A 24328-nucleotide genomic window follows, 5' to 3' on the forward strand; every position below is an offset into this window, starting at 1 on the left:
TAAAAATTACAATTTCTTCTTTACTTAATATTTATAATCGTCTCTGGTGTTTGTCCCATTGCATCGACAGAACTTACCAGGCTTCAAACGAACCATCGAGCAACAAAACCAGAAAATTTCAGTGATTTTCCTTGATTGATGCGATTGTCCTATTCTTCCATTCATGAAATTCACTGATTTTGATCATATCTGATATTATATTCCTACTCATCACATTCTTCCTTTAACACATTTTGATCATTATGTGCATTGATAAAACAGATCAAGCTTTAAAAGATCCGTAAGGTAACAACTCCAAGAAAATTATAATCAATTTTCTGAATGGAAGTCAATCAGTTTTTTTTTCGAGAGCGCAACCAAAAAAAATCAGTGGGCTTCCTAAACTAATAAAATCGACCGGTTCTTTCTCATAAAACACTCACTGATTTTGTCCACTTCTCCAATTTACATGTTCTTCGTCTCATAATATTTGTGGACTTCTTCACTTCTCAAGGATGAATCTTACCGGGCTTCAAAGGATCTTTCGCATTACTATACCAGAAAATTTTAATTTTCCTGAACTAACAAAAAAAGTCAATTTTACGAACGACAACCATGTTGATATTTCTACTATTTTCACTTGTTACGACATTGCCTTCTGTCAAAACGTCATTTATAAAATAAGAAATCAGTTGTTCTTAAACATCTCGTAACATGGACTGTTTTAAAATTTAAACTCTGAAACATTAACTGATTCTGACCATTTCTCAAATTTGTTATTCCTATCATACACTCAAAATAAAGTTCCCATTTGATTCATGTCCCAATCTACATGGAGTTTTGCAATGGAGTTTTGCACATGGATAGTATGTGCAAAATCAATACTGTATTGCCAATCTTTGTTTACATTGAAAGCACGATTATCTCAAATGTAATCAATGAATTTGACACATACACTTCATGTGTCACTTCCATCGAATGTATTTATAATGCACATCACTTGAAGGAGTGAAGAGATATTCTGAATAAAATCACAACTAACTTTCACACTTTTCACAATATGCGTGTACTCGTGTATTCCAGAGGGCTGCTTACTTGAGTGTACATAAAAAAATTGTCGTTCTTTCTCTAGACTATTGCTGATTTTGATTAAAATTGATATTTCCGTCCTGAAACTCAATTGTATGTATGAACACTTTTTATGGATGGAGCTTGTCCGGTTTTAAAAGATTCGTCGGAAACCCAAACTAGAAAATTTCAATTCTTCTACACAAAACATTCGCTGATATTGATAATTTCTCATTATCTGTTCTGATATTGATCACGTCTTATAAATGGAGCTTACCAGTCTCCAAAATTATACTTCTACCAACAAAGTAAGACAATTCATAATCGATTTCCCGAACGAGAGAAATTTATGCATTCAAAAGTGACTTTGATCACATATCAAATTGATATGTTTTTCATGTTAAAACAATCGTTGGATTAATAAATCTTCAGTTTCGCATGCGTCAAAGAGATTCGTCGAGTAAATCAGAAGAATTCTAACTCCAAACTAATGAAAATTATCTATTCTTCCTCGTAAAACACTCGCTGATTTCGATCACTTCTTAACGTGACTTGTTCTTCCTCTCTCATGTTCGCTGATATTGATTATTTGGAGCTTACCAGATTCCAATAATCCAGCTTGTATTAAAAACTAAAAATTTCAGTTGACTTCTAAACTAACGAAGGTGCTTTGTTCTGACATTGTTTATATACCATATTTTTAGGTTCTTCCACTTATAATATTCGCTGGTTTTGATCACTTCTCAAGATAAGCGCTTGCTTGGCTTAAAAAGATCAGTTGTCTAACAAACACAGAAAATTTCAACAAATTTCCGAATCCAACGATACTGAACTGTTCTTCCATTCGCTGATTTTTTCATGTTCTACCTCACATAGAAGTCGTGGATTTTTATCGCTTTTTACGCACTTAACTTATCAAGCTCCAAAATTATCAGATTAAGTAACAAAAATAGAAAATTTTCTTTTGATGTTCTTCACTAAAAAAAATGCATGTTATGCTTTTTATAAATAAAATATACCAGGCTTCAAATAAGCCGATACCATAATCTGACGAGTGACAAGCCCAGAAAAAATGAGCTTCCAATATAAACAGTATTTGTATGTTCTTTCTTTCAATGATCAGCAATTCTTTTAAGCACTTCCCTGTAGAAAATAGAATTTCAAACAAATAATCAATTTACATGTTCTCTCTTTTTTTAAATATTCTAAATAAATGCGAATTTAGTCTGCACAAATCAAGTGGCGTTGTGTATTTAATTTAACCCTCTGATATAGTATTTTCAACTGCAACGCTGTTCTCAGTGCATGGTAGATTTAGGAACTGCACCAACGATTTTCAACCGACTACAAAAATCTGTTAAGTTTACTATAATCTGGTGAAAATCACTGAGCAGTGCAGTAAATTTTACTATGTCCATAGTAGCATCCACTACAAAGCATTGTATTTCAATCCGCGACACCTACCGTACAACACAGTATGGTCAAAAGTATGATGCCAAGCTTCTCAAATCAAGAATGTTTCTAGTCAAAAATACTACACCTCTGGTTAAATCAACAGAAGAAATTTTCTTGTGTAGTGATGTTGACTATGTTTTGGTAGAGTTAACAGTTTAATGTAGTCGGTTGAAAATCGTTGGTGCAGTTCTTAATTTTACCATGGATTCAGTAGTTTCTACAATAAAATTCATTTCAGTGTGCGTTTGGGCCTTAAGGCTTCTATTCGATATTTTGCGCCAAAGTTGCCAGCTGCTCCACTGGTGTTTTTTTTTCTGATTTAGTTCACTCAGCATCGTAAATAATATATTAAGGACACCCATCCGCCACTTTCAGCGCTTTGAAACTTGTGCGGTTGGAGAAAAATGGGTGGCAACGTCTTTAGGAGATCTGACTGTATTTCAGCACGCAGTGGACGGAATTTGTGGATCGTGATTGCATGCAACGTGTGGAAACTATGTTTGACAGCTCTTCGCGGATGGCGTTTTGTCGGTCGATGGATGATGAAACGAACGCGCGCAGCGGGGAGCCGATGCTGAAAAAACAGCAGCAAGCAGCAGTGGTGAAAATTTATTTTCTTCAAGACGACGACGACAGACACAGAAGTGCAAGTGAATCCGAGCGCGACGCGTTGAGTGCTTGCTGTCTGGTTTTTCGCTTACTTTCGGTGGAAAATGCATCCGTTCCGGTCCGCGGTGGTCCGTTTCGCGTAGCCAGTGATGTAACAGATTCGGGGTGGGCGCCCAAAAGTGGAGTTTTGTGCGATTTTTCCTGTGAAATTGATGAAAGCAGCCGCCCACCATTATTGAAGTGAAGTGAAGTTAAAAGGGAGGAGGTGGCGGAACGCTGCCTGGATTGAATTTGCGTGAATGGGACGAAACCCGATTCGGGGAAGCAGGAAGCAGTCAGTGAATGGATGAAAAGCTCGCGATAAAAATTGGGTGTGTTAGTGAAAAAGGGTAAGGACTCTCCTCTGGGAGTTTGTTGTTTTTGTGGCATATTGGGAAAGAATCTGGGCGAAGAATCGTAGAAGGAAGTTCTCTGATGGGATCCAAGCTGTGAGGGTCTTTTTTTTTTGTGTGTGAAAAGGGCTCCAGCCAGAGGCAACAATCCGGTTTTGCTGTGCAGAGGCAACTAACTAAAAAAGCGGCACAAAGAAGATGCTGGGCGAAAACTAACGACGAAAGAAAAGCTGAAAAAAGTGCACACACGAATATGATAATAATTACAGGGCTGGTAGCGGGTCTCTATTTAGAGACGGTGTCTGTTTTAATGCAGGCCTCTAAAAGTATCTTATTTTCAATCGATGGTCTTCTAAGTATCTCTTTTATCCATGTGGTTTGTTCTAGATTTTTTTTTTTGTGAGAAATTCGTTAAGGGATTATATATAAAAATCCAACAGGAATACTTCCAGGAGTTCCTACGCTAAATCTTTTAGTTATTCCAAAATTATTAATTATTTTACTTGTCATTAATTGCTTCAATGTTTCAACATTGAATATTACAAGTTATTACTCATTGGTACTATACCAGGGAGGAAGCTTCAGAATCACATTCAAAATTTAATTTTGGATCCTTTGCAGAGATTTCTCCCTGGTATTACAACATCTAGTCCATATTGGTACAGCCTGGCCTGAAAATTTGTTACATTTGTTACAAATGCCGTCAATGTGATTTTTGAAAGTTAAATTCTTATTTAACATGAGCCCTAGATACTTAACTTAATCTGACCAATTTATTGGAACCCCTCTCATCGTGACAACATGTCTACTTGAAGGTTTCAAATAAAGAGCTTTTGGTTTATGTGGGAATATTATTAGTTGAGTTTTAGAAGCATTAGGAGAAATCTTCCATTTCTGCAAGTTGAAGAGAAACTATCCAAACTTTTGCAATCTACTACAGATGACACGCAGACTTTGTCCTTTGGCGGAGAGGCCTGTGTCATCCGCAATCAAAGATTTTTGACATCCCTCAGGTAACTCTTACCTGAGTAAAAATATTGTATAATATTGGATCCAAAATGCTGCCTTAAGGCTGGTGTTACTCTCACAGGAAGTTTTTAAGACTTGGAGTTCTGATAATTCACATGAAGTGTTCGATTTCACAGATAATTTTGAATTATTCAAACAAAACTGGTTGAAAAAAATCAATCCTTCATGTAAAACAATGTCGAATGATTTTTCTATGTCTAGAAGAGCAAGACCAACCAGTTGATGAGTGGTCGAATGCCCATGTCGAAATCCGAACCTAATTTAATTTTCGTTGCTGTGGACCATCATTCTGTTCAAAATGACCTTTTCAAACATTGAGATATTCTCTCTTCTATCGCTCTTTTTGATTGTAACAGTGCTATACTAAAGCTTTTAAGAAGTTTTTCAATATAAATCGAAAAACAATGGTCTTGGCTAGCGTTTCATACACATAAAAAACGCAACAGAAAAGGTTAATGTGGCTCAGTTATTGATTTAAGAAAAAATAAACAAAAAGGGCCTCTCAAAGTTAGATAGGTCTTTTTGAAAAAATACGCATGATTTCTTTAAGATTTTTCCTAAAATTTCATGTAGGAGTTACTACTGCAGTCTTTTAAACATTTCTCTAGGAAATTCTGCATAATTAAAGTTTCACACCATCAAATAAGACAACTATTGTTTCCATCAGGCACAAACTTTCGTCAGGGCTTTCGTCGTATTAAAAAAAAAATCCAGTAAATCGGGCAGGATACTATCCAGTGATGTAATTGATTATTTTTCCAATAATTATCTATATTTTAGATTTTTTAACGCAATGATCGTTCATCAGGAATTTCTACAGATGTTTGAGTAGAGATTAGTTAAATATTTCGTTTAAAAATATTTCCTAAATCGAAATTTCTCCAGTGCTTTTCGAAAAAAAAACACCTACAATTTGCTGGAGATATTTCTGGATAAATTCATTGAAGTAAGAGGAATCTCGTAACATCTTAACGTAATCTTTAGCGAAAATTTGGTTGGAATTTCTATGAAATTCGTGGAGTCATCCCCGCAATTTTCTGAAAGAAATTTTTGGAGATTTTAATAAGTAAATCCCATAACGCAAGTAGATCACCTTTTCGTTACGAGGTAAGATCTACCATACCATACTCTTCTTGTAGCTGTTCTCGTTAATGCTAATAAGTAACGGTCGGAAGAGTATAGGAGAGTAACAAACCACTAAAACCAACCTATTTGTCCTACATGTTGATGAGATCGAAATGAAAAAATGACTCAATCAGCATCTGAGGTTGCCTTAAATCCTTGAGGCAAGTTCAGTGTAGTAGCACATCTCTTCTTTTTCTTCTTGGCATTAACGTCCCCACAGGGACATAGCTTGCTTCTCAGCTTAGTGTTCTTATGAGCACTTCCATAATTACTAACTGAGTGCTTTCTTTGCCAAATTTGCCATTTTTCGCATTTGTATATCGTGTGGCAGGTACGATTATACTCTTATGCCCAGGGAAGTCAAGGAAATTTCCATTACGAACAGATCCTGGACCGACCGGGAATTTAACCCAGACACCTTCTGCATGGCTTTACTTTGTAGCGGCGGATTCTAACCACTCGGCTAAGGAAGGCCTCACGAAGTAGCACACCTCCTATCTTCTAAAATAAGCTTCTTGTTTCAAGGAATCTAAATGTTTAATGCGATGCTATCTGTCAATAGTTACAAGAAACGACTTTGAACCTTATAAGTAGGAGCTATAATTTGTTATGCCAAAGTATCGCATGGTCAAAATCAGTATTATTCAATCAGCTTAGTGGCCGAACCAGGGCGCGCTTTTCAATGTTTAAAATTGTATAAAAAACGATTACTTCATTATTTCTCAATAGTAATGGAGTAGTCCGACATGCACTAAACAAAGGACATGGGTATACCAAAAAAGATCAATAAAAACTGGGCGCATGAAATGAAAACTGAACAGATGCAGTAAAACAAAAATCGATAGAACAAAAAAAAAATATGATCATAAAAAATGTCGGATTGTTTGAGAAAAATGTTCAAAATTATTATATCCTGGTTTCTGTTTGGTTCTCTTGATTCCTATTTTGTATCATTTCGGTCTATTTTTGGTCTCTGTCTGGTATCTTTTTGTTCTCTTCCTAAATTAAAAATAAATGACAAAACAAGATTGTGTTTTTCTTTTTAGATTTTTTATCTCTTTATGACATGGTATCTATTTTAAGTAAATCTCTAAAAACTCTTTATTTGTAATAGATGAATTCTATAGTTTCTTTTGTTAATCAAAATGGTCTCCAAAGTCACTGTTTTCCTCCTTCTTCTTGCAGTGAGTCATGGTACAGTAAAACCTGGATGGACAAATTATGGGTGAAAATTTCATAATTTCACCCTTAAATTGTCCATCTTTACCACGCGTAATAAGTTAATTAATTTAATAACCATGCGGGTTGGATTACCGAACAGCTCAATTTAAGCGTCAATTTTTAAATTTCATGGTTTCTATGAGGGGACCATCCCCTCAAACAGATTTCCAAAGCATTTCTGTTGTGTGACTCGATATTTAGATGATTCGATGGTCCCTTCATATATCGACTCAAGGAGGTTAGACTGTACTGAATTTTAGAGCAGGCCTGTTCACATTTTTTGAGTAGCTCAAATACAATATTGTGTGGCGGGTGAAATATAGTTGGTACAGTAATTTCAAACTTTTTAGTGAAATCAAATTAAAGCGATAAAAATTTATTTGGGAGAGTTTGAAAATATAAATTTACTTTTCTGATAATTTTGCCGAAAATTCTGCGAGAATTGTGCTCAGGATTTTGTAAAAAACCAACCCACGATTCTTTTTAAAATTCTGCCCTGAACCCTGGGCTTTTGTCAGAAAATTGTGCCCAACGTTTATTAGGATGAAGATTTTGCAATAATCCTGTGATTTTTAAGGATATTGTCAGTATCCTATCTAGACTCATTTTGAAATACTGTTCTAGAATCTAGAGAAGTTAGTCCGGATCAAAATTGTGTGAGAAATTCGTTAATTACTGTTGGAAACCTTTCCCAGGCTGTTAATGGATAGGATTCTATGAAATCCTACTAAGGATGCTGTGATAATCTTGCACAATATTTCGCGAGAATCATGCCCAAGTTTTACGTGTAATTGATGTGAACATTTTGTCTAAAATTGTATAAGCTATTGATCTACCTTTAGGTTTGTAGCAATCTTTCTCAGTTACAAAATTCATGCTCGAAAGCCTGTTGGAATCTACCTTATTCAGTGAGATTGTGTTTGGCCTACAGCTTTTTGTCGACAATATTTGTTCGAACTTTATATAATTTCGCTAATAGAAGTTATTAGAGATATTTCTTGTACTCAATCATAAAATTTAACCAATGTTTTGAAAATGAAAAGTTTGAGTTATTGAATAATGAATAAAGCATGTTCAGGAGGATCACAAATAATGTGAAAAAAATCTTCATAATAAAATAATACTTAATATTCAAGTATCTAAGATGGTAATAATTTGCCCTGGAATGTTCAAACATCAATTGGCAGTGCGTTAACAGGGCCAGATATGAGAATTGTCTCCAAGATTTTCGTGGGTCGCACAAAATGAATCCGCGGGCCGCGGGCAAGAAACTTTCGGAAAAGTTTTACGAGTTTATTCTCCAGAAATTTCTTTTTCAAATTCCTCGAGCTTCAGGAATTCTTCTAGTGATTTTACCAGTCAACTTTTTGAGTACTTTCAGGAGCTCTGCTCCAGACATACCTCCAGAAAATCTTCTAGAGCTTTCCCACAAACTCGTCTAGGAGATTTATCAAGAAATGAAGGAATTTATTCAGAATTTTCTCCAGTAAATTCAACGAAATTACCTTCATTAATTTTTACATGCTTTCTTCAAGTAGTTCCTACGCCGATTCTGCAGTTCTTTTTTCTGAGGATCCCTTATGCATACAGTAATACTTGTCACAATTCCATAGAGAAATGTCTGGCCGGCTTTTCTAAAAAAAAATCATATAGAAAGTCTTATCTTATGGTTCTTTTAGGTCTCTATTTGTTTTTATTTTTTATTTTCTTTTAGTGAAGTTCCTATTCTTAAGAAACCCATTCGCTACCAGCCCTGTAGTGACAATCGTTGCCACAGCTCTATGCAGATTCGGATTGTGGCCCTTTGGGGTCTTCTGGTGAGCTCCGGGGAAGAAGCTCCGCAGTGAATGTTTGAAGATGATGATAGATGTGAGAGAGAATTGTGCAAAAGTTTAGCCTCAGCCATCAAAATCACGAAAGGAGAAGACATGAACAACATGCAATTGTATGCAGCGCAGTAAAAGTAAAGGCCTACCTACAGCTACAACGCCCCGGAGGAATGATGATGATTACTCATGGGTTCGATGCGGAAGAAGCCAGTGCAATACCTTGGGATCACGACGTTTTGTGCCATTATGTGGTGATGCTGAGAAGAGAGACTGCTGCTTCCGTTTGAGACTGCATCTAAGCGTTATTGAAGATTGCAAGGTGGCAAAAAAAAACCGAACACTCCTACGCGACACACACCGATCAATCTAGCACATTGCCAAAAAAGGACTTGCCATCTCCGGTTCGAGACTTCAGACGGCAACGCGAACGCCGTCTCGAAACAGGTACGGAATATAAACGACCATTGTTTAGCGCTGCTTATTATGCATCTCTCAGAATTTGATTTGCTACCAATCATTTCACATTTTCATCATCATCATAGTAAGTAGTAAGGGCAGGGATGCAATTGCGGTATCAGCTTGAAACAATGATGGCAGCAGCCCGAAGGGGGAAGGCTGCCCTGCCTGCTGCCTGATTCGAAGGGGAAAAGTGTGTAGGCAAAAAATCGATAAAGTCTAGAGCACGTCATTCACGCGGCGAACCGACGCACAGAGGAGTAGCTGGCACAAATTTGTGGCCATAACTTTAAATTTGATAAACTGGGACTTTTGATTGCGATTTGGTTTTTAAACATCGAGGTTGAATGACCTATGCAATATTGAGATGCTATAACTGAGTCACATCTCTATTTTAAAGTAAAGAAGCATTGAAGCCAAAGCTGAAATTTTTAAGAGCACAAATCTCAAGAAGTATACACCAGTTCGAGCTAAAAATTTGATTGATTTGTCACCACCAGCGAGTGACCAATCGATCAAGGACGGTTGTCTGGTACACTAGATTTGTGCTCTTGGGATTTTAACGATGATACTTCCAGTAATTTCCATAGATATTGTTGCAAACAAAAAACTCAGGGATTCTCTTACGATTTCTTCGATTCGTCCAGAAATCACACCTTAAATTTCAACATTTCTTGCAAAGACCTCTACAAGAAATCTTCCAGACCAGAAATCCTCAAGGAGACCTTACGCCTATTTTTGCTTTTTTAATTGAAGCTGAAGGTATCGTATGATAGTTTTTCTAATGATTGTTCCATAAATTTATCTAGATAAATCTATAAAACTTTCTAAAAGGTCCGAAGTTCCATTACAATTCCTTGTACGAGTTATCTTCTGCAAGAGATCATCAGATGTAGCTAAAGAGCTTTTATCAGGGAAATCTTCGACTCCTTTGCGAGCCGCACAAAATAAGCTCGCGGGCCGTACGTTGGGCAGCATTGCTGTAGGATTTTCTTTAGAAAATACTTCTCAATGTTTTAATTTTTCTGAATTTTTTTCTAACAAATTATGCAAAAAATCTCCAATATTTTTAATAAATTTCGTGAGGACTTCCTTGGGAATTTCCTGAAGGAGTCAAGAAAACATACTTGGTAAAAATATAAGAGAGAACAAAAATAAAAATTTTGAATGATTCAAAAAAATGCGTTGGAAAGGATAAAAGGATACTGGATGAATTTATGGAGACATCCTAGATATAAATCGTGCAAAAATGACAATGCACTTTCTGTACGAATCTCTGGGGAAATACTTGGAAGCATTGCTGGTGCAATTTCTGGAATTTTCATACCGACAACTGTTTTAATTGTTGAAGAAGTCCTGAATGACAATCTGGAAGGAACTCCAAAAAAATTCGACGGAAGAATTACTGAATGAATTTTTGGAAAAATTCATTGAAGACCTTGGGATTCATTGCCTTGCGAATTTCAAGGAACCTCTGGAGTATTTTGTAGAGATATTCATAGAGGAATCCTGGCAATTCCATGGAAGAATAATTGAATACATTCCTGGAGACCTGAGAACTTTCCTGTACATTTTAAGGTGACATCTTTTTAGCAATCTGAAGTGAATTCTGAAGACTTTCTTGAATTTGTTTAAAATTTTTGAAGTTTTTAGACTAATTTTTGTTCCTGAATAATCTCTTTCTGGGTCTTTTTTGGTCCCGCTTCGTTGCTTTTTCCAAGCAAGTGGTCTATAAACTTCACACTTTTGAGCACTCAAGCTCCACTCTGATAATCAATCAAATGGCATGTTTTCGATGTTATGTTCGAGTAAATAATTATAAAAATATATTTCTGTTGTCATTAATTCACCCTTTCAGACTTTGCGCGATTTTCAACCGTAGGAACTACCACGCTGCTGTGGTGTACAACAAGCGAGGTTTTTCCAGCAGTGTTGTTCAAAATACTGCAACGCGACTACTAAAATGTCACAGAAATTGTGCTAATTGAAATCGAATCATAGCTCTCTAGTGGTTATCACGCCCAATGGTATGAGTGCCCTATCGTAGATGTAGTTGTGAATCTTAGAGGAAAACAATATGCACTCTGTCTCGAAAAACATCCAGAATCCGGGTGTAAATTTTTCAAATTGGGTAATATTTCCATATGCATTTTGATGAGTCTGGAAATTGTGTGTAAGTTTCTTTGAGGAAAACAAAAACAAACTGTGTATGACGAGCGTATGCAAGTTTACGTGTGTTCAAATGTCACTAAGCACTCTTTTTTTTTTTTTGTCAGTAGCGATAGGGTTAGTACTGGGACTCTTAATCTGCCCTAAGCTCCTTCCCAACATTTGCTTTTATAAGCCTCTATTACGTTCATCACACAGACGTTCCTAAGCAATGTTGCTCAAATGGTCACTGTGTACCCTAGCAGCAATCAGCCCTTACCGTAGTTTTGCAGTCTAGTAGTTCAGACTACTATCAAACTATGGTAAGGCCTGAAATGCTACTAGAGTGGTTAAAGTGAAGAACGAAATAGTTTTATTAAAAGGTCCTCATTCCCCATTTCATTTCATCACTCACTATCGTCACTTTTATTTTCGACACTATCACGTATATCACCGATTATCACTCTTCAACTTTCCATTATATCACTTTTCATATCACACCATTTTCATATAAATTCATTGTTATTACCATTTACCATCTGTTAGCATTACTAAGTAATTAAAAGATACTCAATTCAAATGTTTCATTATTTTTGTTGCTGTAGAGTCATTACTATTCAAACTACAATTTAGCACTATCAAAAAAGTTAAAGTAAAACAAAATCACTTAGATCCATTCTTCTGCACTCGCTGTCATTATTAACACGTTTATCATGCATGTTTGAAGAACTAGGCAATAATGTTTATATTCAGAGAAATGATTGCAAAATGTATTATGGCCTTTATTAAATTAGTAGAGTTCACATCATTATACATCATCATTATTATATTTTTAACAAAACTATCAGAATCACTTCCAATTTAATTTTCAAATTTTCATCACCATAGATTTTATTATAAAATCACTATTAGCACCCTCACAATCACTAAATTTAATAACAACGAGTGTTACGCGCAGTTCCATCAAACACCCATTCTTATGTTGCGTTATAACACGATTGATCACACGTTAGCTTCGAAACTTAACAACCATTACTGATTAGTACAAAGGATGCTACAGCTCGTGGTAAACGAACTGAACCATAAACAACCAGCGCTGGTTTATAAGTATCTAATGAGCCCTGGCGGTCCCTCCGTTCGAAGAGGACCTAATAATATGCCGAAACATATTAACAGATCCTCCGCCTGAATGCAGCCGTTTCATGATAAATCATGAACCGTTAGAGGTGTGCCAAAGTATTGGGAAGCTGATATATTTCACAGGCGGGTATTATTATGGTGCACCTTCTACTTTGGCACCGTCAAACCCTGTGATCGTGGCCAGGGAAGTTTACGTGTGTTCAAATGTCATTAAGCACTCTTGACTGTTTATACATGTGGGTACGTGAATGATCCACTTTTCCTCACTGATCAACTACACCCCGAATTACGGAACTATTGTTCAGAACTTCATTTAAAATAGTTTTCAAATTTTTTCACAAAAAAAAAAATTGCAAGTGCTACTCAAAGAATATAAGATTACAGTTCCAATGAAGAATTGATTTAAAGCTTTGGTCGATTCAATATTTAAGGTGATTGCACCATCATAGCAGAGTGATAAGCGGCTCTGTTTTGCTAAAAACTTTTGATCTAGTATTGAAAGTTGTCTTTAAACAAAACTTCTTTCTCAAAAATCTCTTCTAGACCTCTACACTTTTTTGTATCAAAATTTAACAAAAAATAAAACCATATAAAACTTATTATACGTAAATGCTTCCTAAACCATGACCCTGGCAATATATTAAATTGCGAACATAAAATAAACGTTCTCTAAGATCTCTTCCATCCTCTGATACCAAACAAAGTAATATATTAAGGGAACGGACCTGGTGTAGTGGTTGGAACATACGCCCTGAGGACCTGGGATTGAATCCCACCCCGAGATAGTCACTAATGACACAAATAGTCAAAGTAACGACTTCCTTCGGAAGAGAACTAAAGCCGTTGGTGTAAAAGAACACTTGCTCTAATCCAGTAATGAATTGAACAACAATTTAGAACCTTTTATTCAAGAAAAACTTCGTAAATGATGATTTTTTCATAACGTTTCATGAAGAATTTCATGTTACAAAATATATTGTATTGGATAGCATCCATTACATTTCTCTTAAAAGCTTGCAATTCGCGACAACTAAAAAATCATAAAAAAAACTTGAAAGATGTTGAACTGTAACGTCATGTTCTTGAATCCGGTTCGAATTCAATCTTAATTAAGTTATAACCGTGTTTAGTAGGTTGTACTACTTTTCTCCGAATGTCGTTCCCCCGAACGCCAGTTCTCCGAATGTCCCGTTTTCCCGAATAGCCTACTTCCCCGAAAAGTTTTTGAAGCTTTTTTAACTGATTGGCGGTTCTATTAAGACCCGTACTCAGTATTTTTGGCAATATCTGAATAGTCGAGAATGACCAAATACGTCCTACTTTTGATCAGGGAGTGAAATTATCGGTCACTGCGATAATCATAAGCCTATCGCTCAAGCCGATTTTCCGGCGAAAAGAGACGTGCGATAATATCTTACCCGTCCAGTACTGCGAGAGTGTGCTCTCATGAGATCTGCAGCCAGCGTTGCCAACCTTCCAGATTTGTCTGGAATATTCCAGATTTTCGAGGCCCCATTTTACAAAAATCTGGAAGATCCAGATAAAATGGTTCTCCATGTGCGATATAGGAAATCCAGACTTATCCAGACATTTTTTTTAAATCTTCCAGATTTTTGAAAAATTGACTTGGCATCCCTGTCTGCAGCAGCGAATTTATATTATCACCAGCAACGAAAAGTTGGCTTCCTTCTTTTCTTCTCTTCTTTCGTCGTTTTGAGTGTCCTTCGCTTCAGCATGTAGCTTTTATATACCAAATTTCTCTCCCCCTTCGTTTAGCTGGCGTGGCCGAGTGGTTAAGGTGCACGCGCGTTTTGAAAACGTTTTTGCTCATGGGCATGGGTTCGAACCCCGCCGGCGGCAAACATTTTTGTTTATTTCTCGTATGATAATTATCGCGATAAGTTTAGAGCCGATAAAGTTGGATCAGTGCATATGATCGGATCGATCTTGGCTTCTCGTCAGCACAATGATCAACAATTATAGCAGTTCACGAAATCTGTTTCTCGCAGATAATGGCGGCAACTAATTGTCGGGTTGCTTGAAAAATGCCTATTTTCGTCTCATTTCCGCGATAATTTAATTCACTGCTTTTGATTACTTATCGTTCTATCTAATTAACCATCCTGCCACTGAGGATTTTTATAGCACCTATGTTAATTGCATCTTCATGGTTGTAACGGAATGGAGTTTTTGTTAGTGATTGGGTTATAGCTCACAATCTGGATTCACCTTGGTAAGTGATGCGATTCATGTAACCTCTTTTAAAAAAGTCATATATTGACATAGATGAAGACTGAATATCAAATATGTCGACATCTATGGTGACGAACCATACAAGGATTCTGTAATTACAAAAACAGATTTATAGGTTGTGTTTTGAAGTTACGGTCGTTATTAAAGATTGGAATGTTTGTGATATCCATTTTTATAAGAGACCAAGTATACCTCTGCATTTCCATGCTTATCACAGGAAAAGACTTTTTTTTTAGTAGGGAGGATTCACAATTTACATCATATAGTTTTAACAGATAGCCGTTTATCAGTATATACAGAAAACATCGACACTCTTAGTATCAAACTTTTCAAAATAAATGTATAGGTATGTTTATTTCAATGTGCTATGTAAACATAAATAAGAATATGCCGACACTTGTAGTTACGAACTATGCAATGGTTTTGAATGTATATACATAAACGTAACATCAAAACCATTGTCACAAAAAGAACTGTCTTTACATAACTTTAAATTATTTTAAGTTATTTGAAATAGAAGCATGAAACGAGCTCACCAATTGATAGACAATCCATCGTTGACAGGGCGGTTTCCAATCACTTTCAATGGATCATTGAAGGTAACTTTTTCGACGCTGACCACAAAGCCGTCACTGTCCTATGGGATTTAACATTCTGAGAGCATCGCGAGAATTACTGTTCTGTCAATCACACAACGTTATCTATGATTTCCATAGCAGCCGTTTGGTTTATTTGATTGATCCATTTCGTCACCAGCACTGCCCAGTAAAAAGTGAAAACCGAAAAAAAACACTGCAGTGGTGAAAACAAAAAAACGCTTGCTTGGGCATCCGAAGCGCACTCAAATGCTTGTCACTTTCCTTACAGGACATTTACCACTCAATTCGCTTCACGGGAAGAGCGGACGTCTGGCTATTTCGCAAGAAGTATCAACCAATATAGAGTATGTTATATTGATGGCTCCCTTCTTGAAGGTGGAGATAGTGCTGGTGTATATTCTCGTGAACTCAGCCATTCGGGGAAAAATGTTATTTGGAAAAAAGTAGCAAAAAACAGAAAAATCATTAAGCCATGATTTACCCGAATTACTCCTGTGTGCGACAACAAATGACAACCGAAGAGTTTCTCACTGTGCTGCGGATATGTTGTTTGTTTCGTTCTTTCGGCGGATCTCTTCTGGCATCCACCACCCAACCACCAGTAATCATTCTTCGTCTCTATTTTTTGTTCAAAAGGAAATAGAATTCCATCACAATAATCGGAAAAAAATGTCTCCATGTGATGATGATGATGGATTGGCTCATCCCAAGTCCATGTCCAAGTTAATTGAGTTGTTTTGCAATTGAGTTGAAGCGAATTAGACGGCCTCGTTTCCGAGTTTATTGCATTCTTGTCATGTTTGTCAAAGACTACTGAGAAGAGCTCTCAAGCTTCTGGAAGGAAGCTTATTCCCAGCTTCTGGAAGAGAAACTTTCCAGTTTCTGGATAAGGAACTTTCCAGCTTTTGGAAGAGAAGCTTCCCTAAAGAAGATTCCGGAAGAAAGATTTTCAGTTTCTGGAAAGAAAAACTGCTCAACTACTAGAAAGAAGCTTCCCAGCTTTTGGAAAAGAAGCTTCCAAGCTTCTGGAAGATAAGCTTTCCAGCTTCTGGAAGAAAATCTTCTAGGCTTCTGGAAGATAAGCTTTCCAGCTTCTGTAAAAGAAGCTTCCCAACTCATGAAACAGAAGCCTCCCAGCTCATGGAACAAAAAATTTTCCAGTTTTAGGAAGATGATCTTTTAAGCTTCTAGGGAAGATTTTAATTTTTGGCGAACCAAACATAGAAAGTGACATAATCTAGATGACAAATTGAGAGTCTGCAAGATTTTGTGTTGTAGAAGAAACTTGTAATCTCTTTTCAGTAGCTTCCCTCTAAAATTATAGTTCAGTAGTGACCGTCTAATAAGAAAGAAGTAAATTCAAATTCTCTTTTCATAATTGGATTTGTGACATTTGATGTGACTAACCTTACATCAAGCTTCCAAAGGGGGTTTGAGTAAACAAATCCAAATCAATTACAAAACCAATGAATGTGAAAGAAATTGCCAATCAAGCTGAGTAGCTGCGCTAAAAATAGCATAGAAGATCATTTGTTCGCAATCCACCCCTCTCTCTAGGCTGTCAATTAAAAGCCGTCCTGCAAATGCATATCAACTTAATCTCGAGCCAGCGCAATACACTTCGCCGTTGGCATGTAAATGAAGCACCAAATCAATAAACACATTAAATTAGGCTAGCAATCGTCATACTGGATTCGTTCTGCCTATCGGCTTTTGCGTTCTGAGCGCCACAATTTGAGCACTGTAAGCTGGGTGGGGCCTTTCTTAGCTCTGTTGGTTGAAATGCAACTACAAAGCAAGTCTTTACTGAATGCGACTGAATTTGAATTCCAGTTTGGTCGAATGTACTACAGTACTACAGTTAATTATCTACATTTTGTTAATGAAAGTATATATATATATCAAGACAGGCGATTATAAAGATAAAGAATTCTAAAATATGTAATGTTGAGATATTGAATAACTCCAGAGATGTGGAAAATAGCTGAGTTGAAACGTAGGCTCTTAACCAGTTGGTATGTAAGGCAAAACAATGAAGAACAAGTGTAAATGGTTGTAAGTCAACTCTTCATAGCTCGATGTTCCAATCTTGATAGCGAGTTGTAGAACAAATACAGTCATCTCTCCATTACTCGATATTGAAGGGACCATCGAGTTAGGGAGGTATCGAGTTTACAGAACACAAAAGCAGTGCAACTGCGTTCCAAGGGACCATCGAGTTGGCCATGAAAACCAACTTTTACTATGGTTCTCTAACTCGATATCGAGATACGGAATATCGAGTAAGGGAGAGTTAACTGTATTCCTTTTTATCGAGCTATGAAGAGTTAACTGTAGTTGTCTTCTTTATTATTTACTCTCATTCATGTGCTTAGTATTTACTTCCAGCTGAACTCTGTTAATCCTCAACTTATTGAGTACGAGTATATGCGGTTGCAAGCACTTCCACACTGCATCACCGGGTCCACAACTTGCTCTGCAAAATATAGTCGCAGGTAGCATTACTCGGAAGATGCCGCACGCGGAAATCAGGTCACGTGTTCGGAAACAACAATATTTCTTCTCGTTTGCCGCCACAGTTTACCTAACGAATCGATTCTTTCGTCGCCGACAGCAAACCCTACCTAGGGTAAAGAACTACTTGGGCAGGTCCAAGATTCATTCTGGTATGCCGAAGCGAATCAATAGTGCCGAGAATAGGATCCGGCTCCCTACAAAGACCTCTTCGTCATCGCATTGCTGCATCAAGTCAGTCAGCGCCTACTTCGTATGCTCTCTGTCCACCACCTACCTATCTATATCTATATGTAGATCGAAGAGCAGAGGATGCATTCACAGCTAATCTATACATCACCTAGTTATGCAAACTATGTGAGCGCGTGTCTTCTGGCAGCAGGGAAACCACGCTGATGATAATGGGGCAATGGAGCCGGTTCTTATTTCACCGACCCGTCCATCGTTATGTCGTTCGAAGTCGTTTGTTCTGGCTCATTTGGAAAGCATCATAAACCACGGGTCGCCGCAGTACAGAGATCGAAGCTACAGTCAAGGCGTTCCATTGCGATATTGAAGGGATTGTGGGGACTTGGGAGCAAAGACGCAATTGAAGCGAGAAACTCTTGTTAGCTACAAAATATACATTTGTAGTGTTCCCCCTTTTCCACTACAGAAGGTATCAATTTGTGAAGAATTGACTGTATCCGTCCTATCTATGGTGCTCCGCACTAGTAGCCTACATCGCTCTAAATTACATGATGAATAGAAAACTCGATTACCTAGTTTGCGCCGGAACGGCTTTGGAGTCGTCCATAAACTTCTTCTTCTTCTTTTCTGGCGTTACGTCCCCACTGGGACAGAGCCTGCTTCTCAGCTTAGTGTTCTCATGAGCACTTCCACAGTTATTAACTGAGAGCTTACTATGCCAATGACCATTTTTGCATGCGTGTATCGTGTGGCAGGCACGAAGATACTCTATGCCCTGGGAAGTCGAGCAAATTTCCAACCCGAAAAGATCCTCGACCGGTGGGATTCGAACCCACGACCCTCAGCTTGGTCTAGCTGAATAGCTGCGCGTTTACCGCTACGGCTATCTGGGCCCCCTCGTCCATAAACTATGCCATTCCAATAGCAGATTGTCTATGGCAGACTCTTTCTCATACATAGATTACAATCCAATATTGCTTTTCTGAGTCACAAAATCATTAGGATAGTTGGAATATTCTCAAAAAATCATCGAGATAATGAAGCTATTTTAATGATATCATATCAGACATCCGATACCACGGACCCTATCGTAACCAACATCAAAGACGAGTGTCGACGATCACACGTTCACCAACGAAAGAACTTAACACTTTTCATGACGCAAGACCGCTTCGGATCATTCTCAGTTTAATGTTTCTCTTCCTTTCGTCATTTCGTCACCATGCATGCATCCCCAACTAGCTAGATAGCTATATCTAGGTGAACCCACTAACTGTATGCAAGCCTGACCTGCAGACGTTTGATCGACAAGCGATGATGTTCTCGCGGTTGTTGACGCTCTAGCTGAGCACGCGGTGTGACGGTTTTCCACTTTTTTTTACTGCTTTGTCGTCGTCGTCGTCGTCGTCGCGGATGAAAAAATAGACAGTGACAGTAATATATGGATGGATGGTGACAGTAATGGCGAGCTAACGATCGTGGAAATTGCTTGGGGAAATTCCATCATTTTGGAAGTTTAGATACTACCCCTTGCTTAGGGTGAGATTCATATTTACGCGTTCTTTCTGGAAGAGAAGCTTCCAAGCTTCTGGAAGAGAAGCTTCCCAGCTTCTAAAAAGGATCTTAAGAGCTTTTGGAAGAGAAGTTTCCAAGCTTCTTGAAAAAAAAACCTTCTCAGCTTATTAAAGCGAAACTTCTAAGAAGAGAAGTTTTGCAGCTTCTGGGAAAAAGTTTTCCAGCTTCTGGAACTGAAAATTTAAATTTGAGTAGATAAGCTTCCCTACTTAAGCTTCTAGAAGAAAAGTTTCCCAGCTTCTGGAAGAGAAGCTTTCATGTTTCTGGACGAGAAAATTACTAGTCTCTACAAAAGAAGCTTCCCAGCTTCTGGAAGTGAAGCTTCCTAGCTTCTGGAAGAGAAGTTTTCATGTTTTTGGGAGAGAAGCTTCCAAGCTTCTGAAAAAGAAGCTTCCAAGCTTCTGGAAGAGAAGCTTCCAAACTTCTGGAAGAAAAGCTTCCAAGTTTTTTGTACAAATACTTCCAAGCTTCTGGAAGAGAAGCATCCCAGCTTTTGGAAGAGGAGCATACAAGCTTCTAGAAGAGAAGCTTCCAAGCTTCTGTGAGAGAAGCTTATAAGCTTCTAGAAAAAAATGCTTCCAAGCTTTTGGAAGGGAAGCTTCCCAGCTACAGAGAAAGAAGCTTCCAGACTTCTGAAAATGAAGCTTCCCAGCTGTTGGAAGAGAAGCTTCCCAGCTTCTACAAGTGAAGTTTCCCAGCTTCTACAAGAGAAACTTCCTAGCTTCCCAGCTTCTGGAAGAGAAGCTTCCATGTTTCTGGAAGAAAACCTTTCAAGCTTCTGGAAAAGAAGTTTCCAAGCATATGGAAGAGAAGCTTTCAACCTTCAGAAAGAGAAGCTTCTAAGTTTCAGCAAGAGCTTTCTAGCTCTAAGCTTCTGGAAGAGAAGCTTTTAAGCTTCTGAAAGAGAAGCTTTTAAGCTTCTGGGAGAGAAGCTTCTAAGCTTCTGGAAGAGGAGCTTCTAAGCTTCTGGAAAAGAAGCTCCCAAGTTTCTGGAAGAGAAACTCCCATGCTTCTGATTGATTGATTGTGCTTTGCTACGGAGATTGCAAGAAATCATCCTGCAGAAATTTTAGTTCAATACATCGTCACAAAGGTGTCCAAAATTCTATCAATGATTTTCTCGTTCCCCCAATTCGTCAATATTATTTGCAGAAATGGGGGCCTTCCTTAGCCGAGTAGTTAGAGTCCGCGGCTACAAAGCCACGTTATGCTGAAGGTTGTCTGGATTCGATTCTCGGCCGGTCCAGGATTTCCGTAATGTAAATTTCTTTAACCACCCTGGGCATAAAGTATCGTCGTGCTTCCCACACAATATACAAATGCGAAAATGGCAAATTTGGCAAAGAAAGCTCTCAGGAAATAACTGTGGAAGTGCTCATTGAATAAGAAGCTGAGGAGCAGGCTTTGTCCCGGTTTATGGACAAAGGTTGAAAGACAAAACGTCGAAAGGACAAAAGGTCGAAAGTGATTTGCTTGGTGGGAAATTTTTCCTTCTTAGAAAAAAGATTTTCGACCTTTTGTCGCTTCTTTTTTGTTCTTCGAACTTTTGTCTTTCGACCTTCTGTCTTTTCTACCTTTTGTCTTTCGACCTTTTGTCATAGATTCCTCTGTCCCAGTGAGGAAGTAATGGCAAGAAGAAGAAGAAAAATTTCAGAAATGCATTGCGAACTTCCATATAAAACCGTTGAAAATTTTCCTTACAAATCCAAAGGATCTTGAAAGGTCGCTACTTGAAAGCTGCTCAGAAATCCGTAAAGAAACTATCAAGGAATCTACCAACGACTTTGTATGGAATCCCTCGAATCTCTCGAATTTATCTAAACTCTTATATCCCTTGAATCTCTCAAATCTCTCAAACCTCCCGAATCTCTCGAATCTCTTGTATCTCATGAATCACTTGAATTGCTCTAAACTCTTATTTCTCTTGAATCCCTTGAATCTTTCGAATTTCTCATATCTCTCGAACCTCTCCAAACTTCTCGAATCTTTCAAATCTCTCAAATTTCTTATATCTCTTGAATCTCTCGAACCTCTCGAATTTCTGGAATCTCTCAAATATATTTAATCTCTCTTGTCTCTCTTGTCAATCGAATCTCTCGTATCTTTCGAATCTGTCATACTTGTCAAATCTCTCATATCCCTCGAATCTGTCGAATCTCTTAAATCGTTCGTATTTTGAATTTCAAATCTCATGATTTTTCATAGAAGGATATAAGTAATAATCCCAGAAAATATTTATCAAGTATCGTCAAAAAACGGCATGAAATCTACAGAAGGCCAATAATCCGCCAGAAATATTGTACAAAACAAAATTGAGAAACAAGGAAAGAATCCCCAATTACCAAGAATCTGGTGAAAAATAATTGGTAATCTTAATAAGAACCTGCACAAAATCCTGCCAGGAATAACCTAAATATATTCCAAGCATCATTCTCGAATTCCAACAGAGATCTTACCGAAGATATCAAGATAAATCTGCTTCTTAAATTGCGGCTTGAATCCGTCAAGGATCTTTTCCGGTTCTCGACATTTCTCAAGTGTTAAATATGTCTAAACCAAGAGTCTTGCAAGGAATTTATTCAAGATCACCAGACAAATGCATCTTATATCTCTCAAGGAATCCGTTAAATCAGAACTCGTTGGAAATTATGTCAGAAATGCGCCTAAAATGTTGTGTATTGGAAATTAACCATATATTTTGAGAATAATTCGCCATGAATCTTGTGATGTCTAAGTTATCTCAAGAATTTCTTCAGGAATTCCAAAAAGAACCTACCAATTTTCAACAATCATTCCAGAAATCCGTGACCGGTTGCTAGGTGCAATAATCCATGGATCTCGCGTGAAGTTCGTGAATTTTTTACTCGGAATTCGGCAGGAGTTCGCTAAAAATTAGGGCAAGAATGTTCGAGGGTTTAGCCTACCTAAACCATGCGAGTCGACATAACTTTCAACTATTGTTTCGCGTCATGCATATTAGACAGTGCATGCTGTGCTCCTTCGCCGTTGGCGTCTTTTGCTGGATACCGATTTTTTTCGGCAGCTGTTTCACTTTGTACTGCCATCGCGATAAGCACAATATTATCTATTTTGGGATAGCTCTCTTCTCGACATTGCGTCAGGCAGTGATTTGGTAATGGAGTATTTGCGGATGCCTCGAAGAGGGAGTCTTATCATTATCATGTATATAAAATCCCAGAGTTGTCTGTCTGTCAGTAACGCTATGAAATGTTTCACCGAAAAGTTTCATTGAGCGCTACAACAGCAATATAAGAGCGCTGCAATAGTCAATTTTAATATTTAAACAAATTGCAAATCGTGGAACACTTTTTGAGCTTTTTGACAGAATATTCTAGAGTTTTCTGGAACATTGTTCATTCCAATTCGTAGAATATCCTCGAACCCTTCATCATTGTCGTGTGTTTAGGAATTTGGTTGTCGACTGAAACGTAAACAAATCAACTTCAAGTAAACTGTAGTTCGGTCGAACTTGAATCGGGTTGGTGTTAAAAATGTGGAACGTGTTTCTCCAGTTCCAACTCAGGTTCAAAAACGAGCTCGACATATGCAAAAACATGATAAATATGAATGAGATGAATATGCGCCAATGATTCGAGTTTCATTAATTTACAGTAAACCTTGATATCGACTCATGGATCCATACTAAAAACAAAAATTTAAGCTTATTATGGTGTAAGAGACAACTTTCTATAACATTCCTGTTCCATGACTCGATATTTTCATGAGTTTATGATATTTTCATCACATCTCTGATTTTGAAAAATGACAATACATCATACAACAGGGCAACAGCTATTCAGGATAATATTCAAGAATTTTTGATAAGATTATACCAGGCTTGATAATTCTCCTCAACATCATCAGAGTTCAGGGGCATACTCTAGAGCAGTGTGCTGCCTTTGCCTCTTTGGGAGGGAGCGAAAAAATGGTAAGCAGAGAGGCAACGAAAAATGAGCGAGGAAAATGCAGCACAAAACACAACAGAGTAAATTACCTTAAAAAAGGGTGCTCTGACAACTCCCCGAGGACTGTCTGTTCGGGCGGCAGACTCAAGAGTTCGTTTGAAGTGTGAGTGATGGTGAGCATCGCAATGAGGGAGAGAGAGTACCTGCATCGCAGAGAAGTTTCTATCAAGTCTGGATTATACTCCTTTATTCATAGAATCTTCTGGAACTTTTGAAACATTTCACAACAAAAGCAACACTACAACAGCATATACAGCTGTAAATATTTCAGATTAGAACATTACAACAGTATTGAGGCCACGTGCTCTATAGAGTATGGTCAGAGCACAGACAAACCGACGTCACACTCTCTTCATTGTCCATCGACCACCTTTTTAACGGTCGTTTCAAATATATGGTAGGTGGCCAATCCCCCACCCGCGGCGCTCGCATCCTTTTTGTTCGCGTTTGACGTTTACACACTACCGCCATCTGTTGGCCCGTCAGCCAAATACACTAATTTTAGCATTGGGCGTACATGTTCTCGTGACTATGATTTTGATCGAGATTTGTTCTAAGTGTTACGTCTGTTTGTCTGTAGTCAGAGCATAAATTTAGGCATTTTTCCGGTCATCAGTATCATGCAATTTGCAAGTACCTAAGCTGTTCGCTTTAAAGTTTCGTAGGAACGTGATTATAAATGAAAACAAAATCGCCGTTGTATGCAAAATTTTCGCAGACGGGTTGTTTGGGGTCGTCCATAAATGACGTAGCATTTTTTC

The 24328-nt window shown here is 37.7% G+C and overlaps 1 protein-coding gene across 9 annotated transcripts in view; it reads left to right on the forward strand.

Moving 5' to 3' along the window:
- The first annotated feature begins 3051 nt into the window (after positions 1–3051).
- LOC5577199 overlaps positions 3052–24328 on the forward strand; it is an 86239-nt gene continuing 64962 nt past the window's right edge. Inside the window, exons 1-2 of one of the 9 annotated variants that reach the window (XM_021837972.1) lie at positions 3052–3500; positions 8593–9151. The gene's annotated coding sequence lies outside the window, so the exon portion shown is untranslated. The remainder of the gene's footprint in view (positions 3501–8592; positions 9152–24328) is intronic. The other 8 variants (XM_021837974.1, XM_021837973.1, XM_021837975.1 and 5 more) reach the window with 8 other exon arrangements.

The sequence above is a fragment of the Aedes aegypti genome, chromosome 1 (genome assembly GCF_002204515.2).
Source record: "Aedes aegypti strain LVP_AGWG chromosome 1, AaegL5.0 Primary Assembly, whole genome shotgun sequence".
Taxonomy (NCBI): domain Eukaryota; kingdom Metazoa; phylum Arthropoda; class Insecta; order Diptera; family Culicidae; genus Aedes; species Aedes aegypti.